Consider the following 14,057-nt stretch of genomic DNA (forward strand, 5'->3'; position numbering starts at 1 on the left):
TCAAGGTTTTGCTCGTCTGAGGTAGTGTGTCTCATGATAAGCTGTAGACCACACTATTTCCGGAGAGTTTTCATCGATATTCTTCGTAACTGTCTATTTACCACCACAAACCGATGCAGGCACTAAGACCACACTCAATAAGCAAACGGGAAAATGCTCATCCATAGGCAGCACCCCTAGTGGCCAGGGACTTTAATAGAGGGAAACTTAAATCTGTTTTACCTCATTTCTTCCAGCATGTTCAATGTGAAACCAGAGGGAAAAAAACTCTAGACCACCTCTACTCCACACACAGAGACGCATACAAAGCTCTCCCCCGTCCTCCATTTGGCAAATCTGACCATAATTCGATCCTCCTGATTCTTGCTTACAAAAACTAAAGCAGGAAGCACCAGTGACTCGGTCAATAAGAAAGTGGTCAGATGAAGCAGATGCTAAACTGCAAGTCTGTTTTTCTAGCACAGACTGGAATATGTTCCGGAATTCTTCCGATGGCATTAAGGAATACACCACATCAGTCACTGGCTTCATTAATAAGTGCAGCGATGACGTCGTTCCCACAGTGACCATGTGTTCATATCCCAACCAGAAGCCATGGATTACAGGCAACTTCCGCTCTTTTGGCAACATCCGCTTGTTTGGATTGCTAGTAGTATGGGTTGGGATTATGGTTAATTGTTTAGCTAGCTACATGTCTAAACAAAGACTCCACTATGCAAGTAACCATTTCACTGTACTGTTTACACCTTCTGTATCCTGTGCATGTGACAAATAAACGTAGATTTTTTTTTGATATAATGTGTGTTTACCAGAGACGGTAATGTGAAGGACAACATGACCGGCACCAAAATCATATTAGGATATAGAACTAGACTGTGAACTTTTACTACTACTTTTTGCTACTTTTTTCACCACTTTTAGTCTTGAAATGTTTGGTGGTTTACTACACTACCTTACTTACTCTTATTTGCACGTGGACTCATATGTGAATCCTTAAAGAGACGAGTTTGGCTAAGCCTTAAGAGGGTGTGAACGATACTGAATGGGTGTAGACAAAGAAGAGCACTCCAGTAGGTGTACGAAAACATTCCAGGTCCATTGTCTCAAAAGTGGGGTTAGAAGTTGATCAACTTTCAAACCAGAATTACTTTCCCATTGTTCCTCAGCTGCAGTGTATGTTATACCATTTTCCAGTTCTGAGTCTCTACTTTTATCCAATATAAAAAAAAATGTTGCTACATAAGACCAAATCAAGGTGGTGGGTTACATGTGAACTGTAACTGATTTGAACTTAATAAAACATTTTTTATACTACATCTACCTTACTCGCATAAAAAGGTGGATGGAAACCAAGTTTATGTCATGGAAAAAACAGGTGTTCTTAATGTTTTGTATGCTCAGTGGATGTACCTGTGACGTGTACCCAACGGACCAACACTATAACCTAACCATACTGTTATTTTTGGGTGTGTTAATACATGTTCAAGCAATAAGTACTAACCTGGTGGCACTGCAGAATCATTGGTGCACTCAACCAAGAGGTTGCAAATTCAAAGCATTCATGTATATTTTATGTCAAGTGTCCTTGAGCACTGCTATTTTTACATGGATGTAAAATTGGTGGAGATAATTGGACACTTATTTACTTGATTCCGGGCAGCTTTTAGCAAAGTGCAGGAATGTATTCTTGCCAATTAGTCTGTAGCCACTTCTCTTTTATGTTCACATACCTGGTTGTGAAACAGGTCTTTTTACAAAAACTTCTGTGGAATCTGAATGGTTTGAGCTACAAACTATTATCTATGAAAAGCTGAGACTCTCGCAAACACGCACATGTAATATTTTGCTCTATGAAACTCACAAGCTACACAAGGGTTGTCAGAAGGTAAGGAGTTATTCTACAGTACATAGAAGAGCATAGGAAATCCAAGGACATAGTGTCTATAATACTGCAATAAGCTCACATAGTTGTTGTCACAAACTCCAAACAGTTGTCACTGACCAGTTATATTCATTATTCCACTGAGAAATAATTTATGTACTTACAGCATTCATATACATTCATTTTTAACAGATTTTTGCTTTGGTAGATCTTTTTTGTTGTTGATATTTGTCAATACAACTCATGAATGCAACTGCTTATGTCAGATTGCTTTGTGTTCTGTAGCTCTGCTTGTCCTGAAAATGGTAAAACACTTTATTTTAATGTGTTAAACCTCTACTGGATCAGTGTCCCGAAATCAGGACAGTTACTGCTCAATATGCAATATTTGACTAGAATGGCTTTGTAAACAAAAGCCAACTTTCCGGGACATAGGCATGTCTTACATGGTCAGAAAGCTTAAATTATTGTTCATCTAACTGCAGTGTCCAATTTACAGTAGCTATTACAGAAAAAAAGACCATTCGATTGTTTGAGGATATTGCACAACAACAAAACAATTTTATCAAGGCAACTGGTTTGATACATTCCCCTCTGACTGTAAATAATGTACTTACATTCAGAAATCCTGCTCTGATTTGTCACCCTGAGGGTCCCAGGGATGAAATGAATGTTACGACTCCCATCGATGGTGGCTCCTCTGCCTGTTCGGGCGGTGCTCGGCTTTTGTCGTCGCCGGTCTATTAGCCGCCACCGATCCCTTTATTATTTTTCTGTTAGTTTAGTATTATTAGTTGCACCTGTTCCTTTTTGTGTTTCTTGATTTTTGTCTACTTAAACCTGTTAGGCCCGCTTAGGTTTGTGCAGAATTATTTTGTTACTCTGTTGGTTCTGGATGTGTTTTTGCTTTGTTTTTTCCGGACTGTTTGTCCTGTGTTTGGGCTGGCCAGTGTTATGCGTCCTGTAATTTGGCGTGACCGTTTTGTGCCGTTTTGTGAATAAATCATTGCATTTCACCGAACCCTCTGCTCTCTGTGCCTGACTCCTACCCACCACTCCTAGTAAACCCTGACAATGAAGTTTAGTTTTTTATTTCCTAACACGATCCATGTTGCATACAGAATTTCACATTAGTTCTGACTCTTTCAACTTGCAACAAAACAATTTATGAAATCTAATCCACTAAACCTTGTCTCACCCAGTCATGGTCGGGTTTCTGTAAAATCCTCAGACACTCTAGAAGGCAACCAAACCTTGTTTCATCATTCTATGTTACGTATTGGCTACACAACATGTCAATTAGCCCATGAAGGTCAGCCATCATTATGCACCAATGAGACGGGCGGTGTTCACTAGATTGACAGTGTATTGGTCCAATGGCTACCTATGGTTTTGAAACATAGCTAGCTAGATAGCCAATGAGCTGGGCTGTACATGAGAATGTGATGGCCCTTTGTAGGAGTAACAGCCATTGTAACAGCTTACCCCCTGCTAAAATAAAGGTTAAATAAAATAAATAATATTAAACTTGAGTTCTAACTGATTTTAAAAATATCCTCAATAGTGGTAGACTCCTCCATCGTCCACTCATTCAAACGTAAGACCTGGATCCTCCAGTCTGACCCCTCTGCTGCCTCTGGCTCCACACCCATCCCCGCCCTGCCATCTAAAGGTGTGAAGGTTAGTACCTTTTATGTAGGGAAGTTAATGATCCATCACGTTTGACATTCCTGGGAGTGTGTAAACTGTTTTTTTCTATAGTTATGTACCAATTTGGCCACTTGGGTACATTTGGGCAAACTCCTGAGGGACACATGGGAGACTTGATACCAAATATTATGAAGCACTCTCATTACTGAATGTATCAGTCTGAAACTTGGCACACACTGTTGCCCTGTTGTGGACAACATCTAAATCACATCCAGCTTCCTATGTCAATGTATGGCCTTTCTTTTGCATTTCAAAAATGATGCAACAAAAAAAGAAAAAGAAACCACTTATTTTTGTCCTATCCTTTATCAGATAGATGTGTATATGGTGTATATTGTCCTACATTAATTTCACATCTCCACAAACTTCAAAGTGTTTCCTTTCAAATAGTATCAAGAAAATGTATATCCATGCTTCAGGTCCTGAGCTACAGACAGTTAGATGTGGGTATGTCATTTTAGGCAGAAATTGAGATGAAGGGTCCTATCCAGAAGAGGTTTACAGGCACATGAAAGTTTACATGTTCCAGAAAGAATTTCTTCCCCAAAACTAATTTTGATGAAAAATATTTACGTTCAATGCCTCTCCTGTGAAGTGGTAAAGTGTGACATATGCCTAGCTTACTGAAACAGGTCACCTATAAGGAAATATGTCAATTGAAATAAATTCATTAGGCCCTAATCTATGGATTTCACTTGACTGTGAATACAGATATGTTTCTGTTGGTTAAAATGCCTTTAATGTCTGAGCAGTACCACCAGATACATACAGAGCATCCGGAAAGTATTCAGACCCCTTGACTTTTTCCACATTTAGTTATTTTTCCCCCTTCATCAATCTAAGCACAATACCCATAATGACAAAACATTACATTTGCATAGGTGTTCAGACCCTTTACTCAGTACTTTGTTGAAGCACCTTTGGCAGTGATTACAGCCTCAAGTCTTCTTGGGTATAACGCTACAAGCTTGGCACACCTGCATTTGGGGATTTTCTCCCATTCTTCTCTGCAGATCCGTTCAAGCTCTGTCAGGTTGGATGAGGAGCGTCGCTGCATAGCTATTTCCAGGTCTTTCCAGAGTTCGATCATGTTCAGATCGTTGTCCTGCTGGAATGTCAACCTTCGCCCCTGTCTGAGGTCCTGAGTGCTCTGGACCAGGTTTTCATCAAGGATCTTTCTGTACTTGGCTGCATTCATCTTTCCCACGATCCTGACTAGTTTTCCACATCCTGCCGCTGAAAAAAATCCCCACAGCATGATGCTGCCACCACCATGATTCATCGTTTGGATGGTGCCAGGCTTCCTCCAGATGTGACGCTTGACATTCTGGCCAAAGCGTTCAATCTTGGTTTCATCAGAAGAGAGAATCTTGTTTCTCATGGTCTGAGACTCATTTAGGTGCCTTTTGGCTAACTGCAAGCGGGTTGTCATATGCCTTTTACTGAGGAGTGGCTTCCGTCTAGCCACTCTAAAATAAAGAACTGATTGGAGTGCTGCAGAGATGGTTGTCCTTGACATTTCTCCCATCTCCACAGAGGAACTCTGGGGCTCTGTCAGAGCTTCTTCCATTTAAGACTGATGGAGGCCACTGTGTTTTGGGGACATTCAATGCAGCAGAAATGTTTTGTCACCCTACCCAGATCTGTGGCTCGACACATTCCTGTCTCGGAGCTCTACAGACAATTCCTTCAATCTTTTGGCTTGGTTTTTGCTCTGACATGCCCTGTCAAATGTGGGACCTTATATAGAAAGGTGTGCCTTTCCAAATCGTGTTCAATGCATAAAATTTACGACAGGTGGACTCCAATTAAGTTGTAGAAACATCTCAAGGATGATCAATGGATACAGGATGCACCTGAGCTCAATTTCGAGTCTCTTAGCAAAGGGTCTGAATACTTATATAAATAAGGAATTTCAGATATTTTTAATTGTAATACATTTGCAAAAATTTCTAAAAACCTGTTTTCACTTTGTCATTATGGGATATTGTCTGTAGATTGATGAACATTTTTTTTAGAATAAGGCTGTAACGTAAAAATGGGAAAAAGGCAAGGGATCTGAATACTTTCTGAATGCACCATATTTGTTAACAAGCACATATATCCACACTCTCAAAAATAAGAATATGGTTATGGTACAATGTTATTCTCTGGTTGTACATTTTTCTACACAATATTTTAAATATAACGTACAATCATTACTGCACTTTGAAATGTAGGTGGGGAAATGTGCTGGCCCAGACTCATTAGCATTTTGAGGGGCATGGTGTAAAATAGGTTTTATTTGAGCCAACCGTCAGTACAGAAGAGTCAGTGAAGGCACAGTAGGTTACTGGCATGTATTACTGGTGGCAGGCAATTTTTGTGAATTTTATAATAACTTACTCACAAATTATTTCCAGTAGTGATGTTACCTTTGATACCAGAGGCATCGCTAAGCAGTTTACTTTCAAACAGTGTGCCGATGCTTGTATAACTTTATCAGAAGTACATGATCAATGACATTCAAAGCTTTTGTTGTTGTTGTCAGACAGCCAGTTTTGGTATTGGTTTTGGTAGAAGACAAAAAGGCTACCCTGTGAACACTACAACATGTATGACGTCATCTATAATAATTTGCATAAGCTGAACATCAACAGTAATATTGGTCCCAGGGTTGTAAAGCAGGGGAAGGTCCACCCACTTGTCCCACACTGACCTAATTGCAGCTAGCTTTTCTCTGGATAATCCTGGCAATAATGTGGACATTTTCCAGAGACATTGTTGCACAGAAGAGTTCTCTGGCAGTTTCTGCATCCCACAGGGATTCTGTGGATTCCCCATTCAATCTGAAAACACCAGCAAGGATAAGAACCTCAAAGTATGCATGTAAATGAGTTTGGTCCATCTCCTTCCACCTCTCTCCAAAAACACGCCTTCCCTCCAAATTAGTGCAGTCCAGAATGATTTTATGGATGTTGTCTGGGATGAACAGTTCAAAAGAAGGAAATGATTGTAATAACATTGTTTAGGTACCTGCAATACATTGTGTAGTTTCACACTCTGCAAAGGGTAAAGAGTGAAAGAAAGCGGGAGACAGGTAGACAGGCAGGGAGACAGAACCAAGAAATTATGTTGAAACAGCAGGCCCAGGGAGGAGGAAGACAGAGCGAAGGCAAACAGCAAACCTTTTTGTTTCATTTTGACTTGTTTTCACCTACACACACACTTTTCCACACTTTTTTACTCTTGGATCCAGTGGAACCGAACACCACATATGTAATATAAATGTGTAGGGGGGTGCACAGTGTGCACTCAATAAAAATGCTTTATTTTACATGTTGTTCACAGGAAATGAGCCAAGGCCAATGAGTCTCAGGTTAAAAAAAGAATTAATTGTATCATTTTTCTTTTAGTAAACATTGAAAATTGGTCCCACAGACACAAATTCAAATTCACAGCATTAAGTTTCTGTTATATTACTGGAAAATGCACAATAACCAATTTATAGTGCAGCTCATTAGTGACACATGCTCTTAAAAAATGTGCAGAGTAGACAGTATCAAAGGAGGTGCTGAACTTGCATCGTCATAACCATCAAACACTATTTAGTTATTTAACCTTTATTCACCTAGGCAAGTCAGTTAAGAACAAATTCTTATTTACATTGATGGCATACCCTGGCCAAACTCTCCCCTAACCTGCACGGCGCTGTGCCAATTGTGCACCGCCCTATGGGACTCCCGATCACGGCCGGTTGTGATACAGCCCGGGATCTAACCAAGGTCTGTTGTGATGCCACTAGCACTGAGATGCAGTGCCTTAGACCACTGTGCCACTCGGGAGCCCCTCATATTCAATCTCATATTCAATCACTTAAACTGCTACAATTCCACTGACGATTGGCACGAATACACATATATTTGACCACATCCCCTAATATGCTTATGAGCCCCAAATACAAGTTAAATGGGCGTTATAAGCTGACATATGGAATTGTTTTAAGATGGTCTTACCATAGAGTGGTCATATTAGTTTATATATTACTTTTTGTGAAAAGACCGATTTCGGGATGTCCCATGGTCTGAGAAACACTACTGTAGCTCGGCTACCTTCCACCGCAGATGCGGAAGGCCATCATTAAGCGGATGTGGTGGATTGAGAGGCAGTTTATGGAGAAGATCTGATATCTCTAGCTTAAACTGAAGTATTTTGATGGGGATTTTTTTATTATGTAACTTAGATGGATGCTCTGGTGCGTCAATAGACTAGGGCGATTTCTATAGCGAGTGGGCCGTCTCTGATATTGGCAAGAGCACTCTAGCCAACAGCGCTATCTGTCCTCTGCTGGCTAGAGCGCACGTATAGCCTATTATTCTGGAAAAAAAGAGCAAGATTGTTATTTGTCAAAAAGCAGCCAAGCAATGATTACAATGTCCAATGTTCCCTCAATGTTTTGCGGCTCTGAGCAAATGTTTGGTCTTGTGAGAGGAAACTTGAACGTTGTGAGAATTTACAGTGAACACTGAGGCTGTGCCCTTACAGTTTAAGACAGTAGCCAATAGGCTATTGTGGCAATTTGAGCATAATGTAGGGCTACCAACAAAACAAATGGAGCAAACCTCATAACATTTCCACATGGAAATGGCTTTTGATTTCTATGATATAGGCTACAATGGTTTTCAATGCAGTTCTACATTGCATGAGACTTTTGGGCTTGACATTATTTCATGATTTTTTTTACTTGGTCTGTAACACCATGCACCAAATAGGTGACGGTAAATTGCATTGTATAGTGTTTACCACTTTACAAAATACAAGAATTCGACAATGTTGGCTTCCCCTCTGCCTATTTGCATATTCAAGCCTGTCTTAAAATACAACGCTGCCTATGGGCCTTTGTCAAAAGGAGTGCACTACATAGGGAATAGTAGAGGCAGTCTTGTCAGCCAGGAAGAGCCCACCTCAGAGATTGATTATGAGGCAGTAGAAGAGACATTGAAAATAAACATTTCATTACAGATGCTAAATGAGAAGATCCTTATTCGCCACCACCCACTGGCATAGACACGTCACTACACAAACCACTCAGGAGACAGCCGCACTTGCACACACAAACATGTACACACAGAGAGAGAGATGCTCATGCGCACACAAACACACACAGTTCAGGACACACACACACACAAACCCCAGTGTGGGTGAGCATGCTCTTGATTCTTGTAGTTCAAAGTCAAATCAAATTTTATTTGTCACTTGAAGTTTTTAATTAAAAAAATGTAAAGTAACAAATAATTAAACAGCAGCAGTAAAACAACTATAGCAAGGCTATATACAGGTGGTACCGGTAAAGAGTCAATGTGCGGGGGCACTGCTTAGTCTAGGTAATTGAGGTAATATGTACATGTAGGTAGAGTTAAAGTGACTATGCATAGATAATGAACAGAGAATAGCAGCAGTGTAATTGAGGGTTCTGGGTGGCCCTTTGATTAGCTGTTCAGGAGTCTTATGGCTTGGGGTAGAAGCTGTTAATTAAGAAGCCTTTTGGACCTAGAATGGGCGCTCCGGTACAGCTTGCCATGCAGTAGCAGAGAGAACAGTCTATGACGAGGGTGGCTGGAGTCTTGATAATTTTTAGGGCCTTCCTCTGACACTGCCTGGTATAGAGGTCCTGGATGGCAGGAAGCTTAGCTCCAGTGATATACTGGTCCGTTCGCACTACCCTCTGTAGTGCCTTGCGGTCGGAGGCCGGGCAGCTGCCATACCAGATGCTCTTGATGGTGCATCTGTGGAAACCTTTGAGGATCTGAGGACCCATGCCAAATCTTTTCAGTTTCCTGAGGAGGAATAGGCTTTGTCGTTGCCTCTTCACGACTGTGTTAGTGTGTTTGAGCCATGATAGTTAGTTGGTGATGTGGAAACCAAGGAACTTGAAGCTCTCAACCTGCCTCACTGCAACCCTGTCGATGAGAATGGGGGCGTGCTCGGTCCTCCTTTTCCTGTAATCCACAATCATCTTGATCATATTGAGGGAGAAGTTGTTGTTCTGTCACCACACGGCCAGGTCTCTGGAGGGGACTGAGCACACACCCCTGAGCGGACCCCATGTTGAGGATGAGCGTGGCGAAGGTGTTGTTGCCTACCCTTACCACCTGGGGGGCGGCCCGTCAGGAAGTCCAGGATACAGTTGCAGAGGGAGGTGTTTAGTCCCAGGGTCCTTAGCTTAGTTATTTGCTTTAAGGACACTATTGTGTTGAATGCTGAGCTGTAGTCAGTGAATAGCATTCTCACATGGTGTTCATTTTGTCCAGGTGTGAAAAGGCGGTGTGGAGTGCAATAGAGATTGCATCAGATGTGGGTCTTTTGGGGTGGTATGCAAATTGGAGTGGGTCTAGGGATTCTGGGATAATAGTGTTGATGTGAGCCATGACCAGCCTTCAAAGCACTTCATGGCTACAAACTTGAGTACTATGGGTAGGTAGTCATTTAGGCAGTTTACCTTAGTGTTCTTGGGCACAGGGACTATGGGGGTCTGCTTGAAACATGTTGGTATTACAGACTCAGTCAGGGACAGGTTGAAAAAGTCAGTGAAGACACTTGACAGTTGGTCAGTACATGCTCGGCATACACATCCTGGTAATCCATCTGGCCCTACGGCCTTGTGAATGTTGACCTGTTTAAAACTTCTTGACGCTACCCATCCCTGTCGCGGGATCATTTTCGTCAGCAACTGCTGAATAGCATAGCGCAACAGTCAAATAATATTACTAAAAAACATTCATATTCATGAAATCACAAGTGCAATATTGCAAAACACAGTTTAGCCTTTTGTTAATTCACCTGTCGTCTCAGATTTTGAAATTATGCTTTACAGCGAAAGCAATCCAAGCGTTTGTGTAAGTTTATCGATAGCCTAGCATAGCATTATGTACAGTGGAGCAAAAAAGTATTTAGTAAGCCACCAATTGTGCAAGTTCTCCCACTTTAAAAGATGAGAGAGGCCTGTCATTTTCATCATAGGTACATTTCAACAGACAAAATGAGAAAAAAAATACAGAAAATCACATTGTAGGATTTTTTATGAATTGATTTGCAAATTATGGTGGAAAATAAGTATTTGGTCACCTACAAACAAGCAAGATTTCTGGCCCTCACAGACCTGTCCTCCACTCTTTACCTGTATTAATGGCACCTGTTTGAACTTGTTATAAGTATAAAAGACACCTGTCCACAACCTCAAACAGTCATGGCTAAGACCAAAGAGCTGTCAAAGGACACCAGAAACAAAATTGTAGACCTGCACCAGGCTGGGAAGACTGAATCTGCAATAGGTAAGCAGCTTAGTTTGAAGAAATCAATTATTAGGAAATGGAAGACATACAAGACCACTGATAATCTCCCTCGATCTGGGGCTCCACACAAGATCTCACTCCGTGGGGTCAAAATGATCACAAGAACGGTGAGCAAAATTCCCAGAACCACACGGGGGGACCTAGTGAATGACCTGCAGAGAGCTGGGACCAAAGTAACAAAGCCTACCATCAGTAACACACTACGCCGCCAGGGACTCAAATCCTGCAGTGCCAGACGTGTCCCCCTGCTTAAGCCAGTACATGTCCAGGCCCATCTGAAGTTTGCTAGAGAGCATTTGGATGATCAAGAAGAAGTTTGTTAGAATGTCATATGGTCAGATGAAAGCAAAATATAACTTTTTGGTAAAAACTCAACTTGTCGTGTTTGGAGGACAAAGAATGCTGAGTTGCATCCAAAGAACACCATACCTACTGTGAAGCATGGGGTGGAAACATCATGCTTTGGGGCTGTTTTTCTGCAAAGGGACCAGGACGACTGATCCGTGTAAAGGAAAGAATGAATGGGGCCATGTATCGTGAGATTTTGAGTGAAAACCTCCTTCCATCAGCAAGGGCATTGAAGATGAAACGTGGCTGGGTCTTTCAGCATGACAATGATCCCAAACACACCGCCCAGGCAACGAAGGAGTGGCTTCATAAGAAGCATTTCAAGGTCCTGGAGTGGCCTAGCCTGTCTCCAGATCTCAACCCCACAGAAAATCTTTGGAGGGAGTTGAAAGTCTGTGTTGCCCAGCAACAGCCCCAAAACATCACTGCTCTAGAGGAGATCTGCATGGAGGAATGGGCCAAAATACCAGCAACAGTGTGTGAAAACCTTGTAAAGACTTACAGAAAATGTTTGACCTCTGTCATTGCCAACAAAGGGTATGTAACAAAGTATTGAAATAAGCTTTTGTTATTGACCAAATACTTATTTTCCACCATAATTTGCAAATAAATTAATTATAAATCCTGCAATGTGATTTTCTGGATTTTTTTTTCTTCATTTTGTCTGTCATAGTTGAAGTCTACCTATGATGAATTACAGGCCTCTCTCATCTTTTTAAGTGGTTGAACTTGCACAATTGGTGGCTGACTAAATACTTTTTTATATATATATAAAAATATATAATTTTTCTTAATTTTGAAATGTAAAAAAAAATATGTATCACAACTGTAGTGCACTGGTCCTTTACAACTCCTGTATTAGTGAACTAACGATGGCAACGATGCGTCTCTCTAACAGCACCCTGGAGAGGCACACTGGGAATGGACAAGCAAGATATTTTGCGCCCCTGCCTTTGACAAAGTAGGCACTGCTTATAACAGGGCGGCATCAGCGCTCACCTAAAAAGCCCATATGCCACAGACTGAAAAATTGTCATTATTTGGGGCAGAATTATGTGAGGTTATAGGTGTTGTTGGAGGTGTGTCTTGGTCAGTTTAGCTCAGAAAATGCCTCACTCTTCAATTTGCCGCCATAGGTGACCACGTAATCCTGCCTAATGACCGGGCCAGTTTAGCATGTTTTTTTTAGAGGACAGATATAGCCCTCTGCTGAGCTGGAAACAAAAGTAGTGCACTGGGCCTTTTACTAGTTTTACTGGACTGATACAGCTGTCTGCAGCGCGGGAAGTAATGTCCCACCCCCCCATTTGCAGCACCCCCACCCCACCCCAAACGTCTTCCTGCAGCTATAGTCTTTGGTACATTATTGGTCTAGCCTATACTCTGTCTTTCCTCTAGCCTATACTCCAAAATTCAACAAATATCATAATGTTTCCTTTGACCTGACTAAAACAAATAATGGATTTATTGTGATGGTGTTTATAAAATTGATTTATTCAACTTTTATTCAACTTTTTCAAAAAGGTGTGCATCAGCAGCTTGATTGTGTGGAGGCGCTAAACATGTTTATGTTAATTAGCGGTCAATTACCGTGAGACCAGCAATCTTTTGCATGACTATAACCGACTGACAAAATGTCATGAACGCCACAGCCCCTACTCTGAAAAGCCATAACTGGAATGGTGCAAAAATCACAAACCAGAAAATGTTCAGCCCTCCAGGGGTTTTAAGCCGTATTTGCATATTTCCCAGGGTGCCTTTCAAGTGAATTTTTGTCTTACCTGTACCATCCATGACTGTTTTGCTAGTGACAGAGACATGGTTTGTTGCATTCATACATTTTCACTCCTGTGGCCTTCACCAAATGAGATAATAAGTGAATATATTGTTAAGTCATAAGGCCTTCTCTTGAGGAGATATTTGTACAGTGGACTTAAACTCAGTCTACAGGCCACATCAGGTCTGCAAATCACATAATGCTGTCTTGTAAAGTAATGTGAAATTCCTATTGGAATCCAGCCAGAGTGAGCATAGCTAAATTTTGAAATGTATATTCACTGACCTGCAATCAGAATGACTAACAGGGTTGAAGGTTGAGGATATGAGACTACCTTAAACATATAAACTGAAACAACATTTTCAGGAACGGGTGCAATAAATCCAAGTAACAGATAAATATAAATAGTAACAGATAAATAAATAACGTAAATATATATGTTATTTATGTTTCAGTAGCATGAGATGTATTTATCAATCAATATTCAAGCAAACAATTCTAAAAGAAGCATCCTGCGAAATATGATAATGATGGGTGTGGTTTTATTAACACCAACACTCAGGTTCTTTTACACCACTGAGTGTTTATTTAACTCCCCAATCAACACTATAAATGTTACATTGCAAAATCAACACTAGTTAACACTGGCCAATTTGCTGTGTGCTATGAAAGGGACACATCTGCAGGCTTCCATACATGTTTAAAACCTTTCTCCCAACCTCCATGAACCATTTAAGATGTTTGGTATGCCTCCTAGACACATTCAGAGAGTGATTCATATGGGACTATTAATCCTTACTCTGGGATAAGGGAGCACCTATGCGACATACACCTATGGTTATTTCTATCTGAACCCATTCCCCTCCTTCATTCTATTCTATCTCAACGGCTTCAAGAGAAATATCAATTCGATATCAGTCTAGACAGTGTAAAGATATGGGTAACCTTTCAATTATAGTTTAGCTCCAGACACTATTCAACCTGAGATTGATTGTTATACTGTATGTAA

At 40.9% G+C, this 14,057-nt stretch overlaps 1 protein-coding gene across 3 annotated transcripts in view; it reads left to right on the forward strand.

The window, feature by feature from the left end:
- The window catches only part of LOC139367232 (cadherin-18-like), a 390,933-nt gene that overhangs the window by 185,768 nt on the left and 191,108 nt on the right, over positions 1-14,057 (forward strand). The gene's annotated exons all lie outside the window — the stretch shown is intronic.

The sequence above is a fragment of the Oncorhynchus clarkii genome, chromosome 15 (genome assembly GCF_045791955.1).
Source record: "Oncorhynchus clarkii lewisi isolate Uvic-CL-2024 chromosome 15, UVic_Ocla_1.0, whole genome shotgun sequence".
Lineage (NCBI taxonomy): Eukaryota > Metazoa > Chordata > Actinopteri > Salmoniformes > Salmonidae > Oncorhynchus > Oncorhynchus clarkii.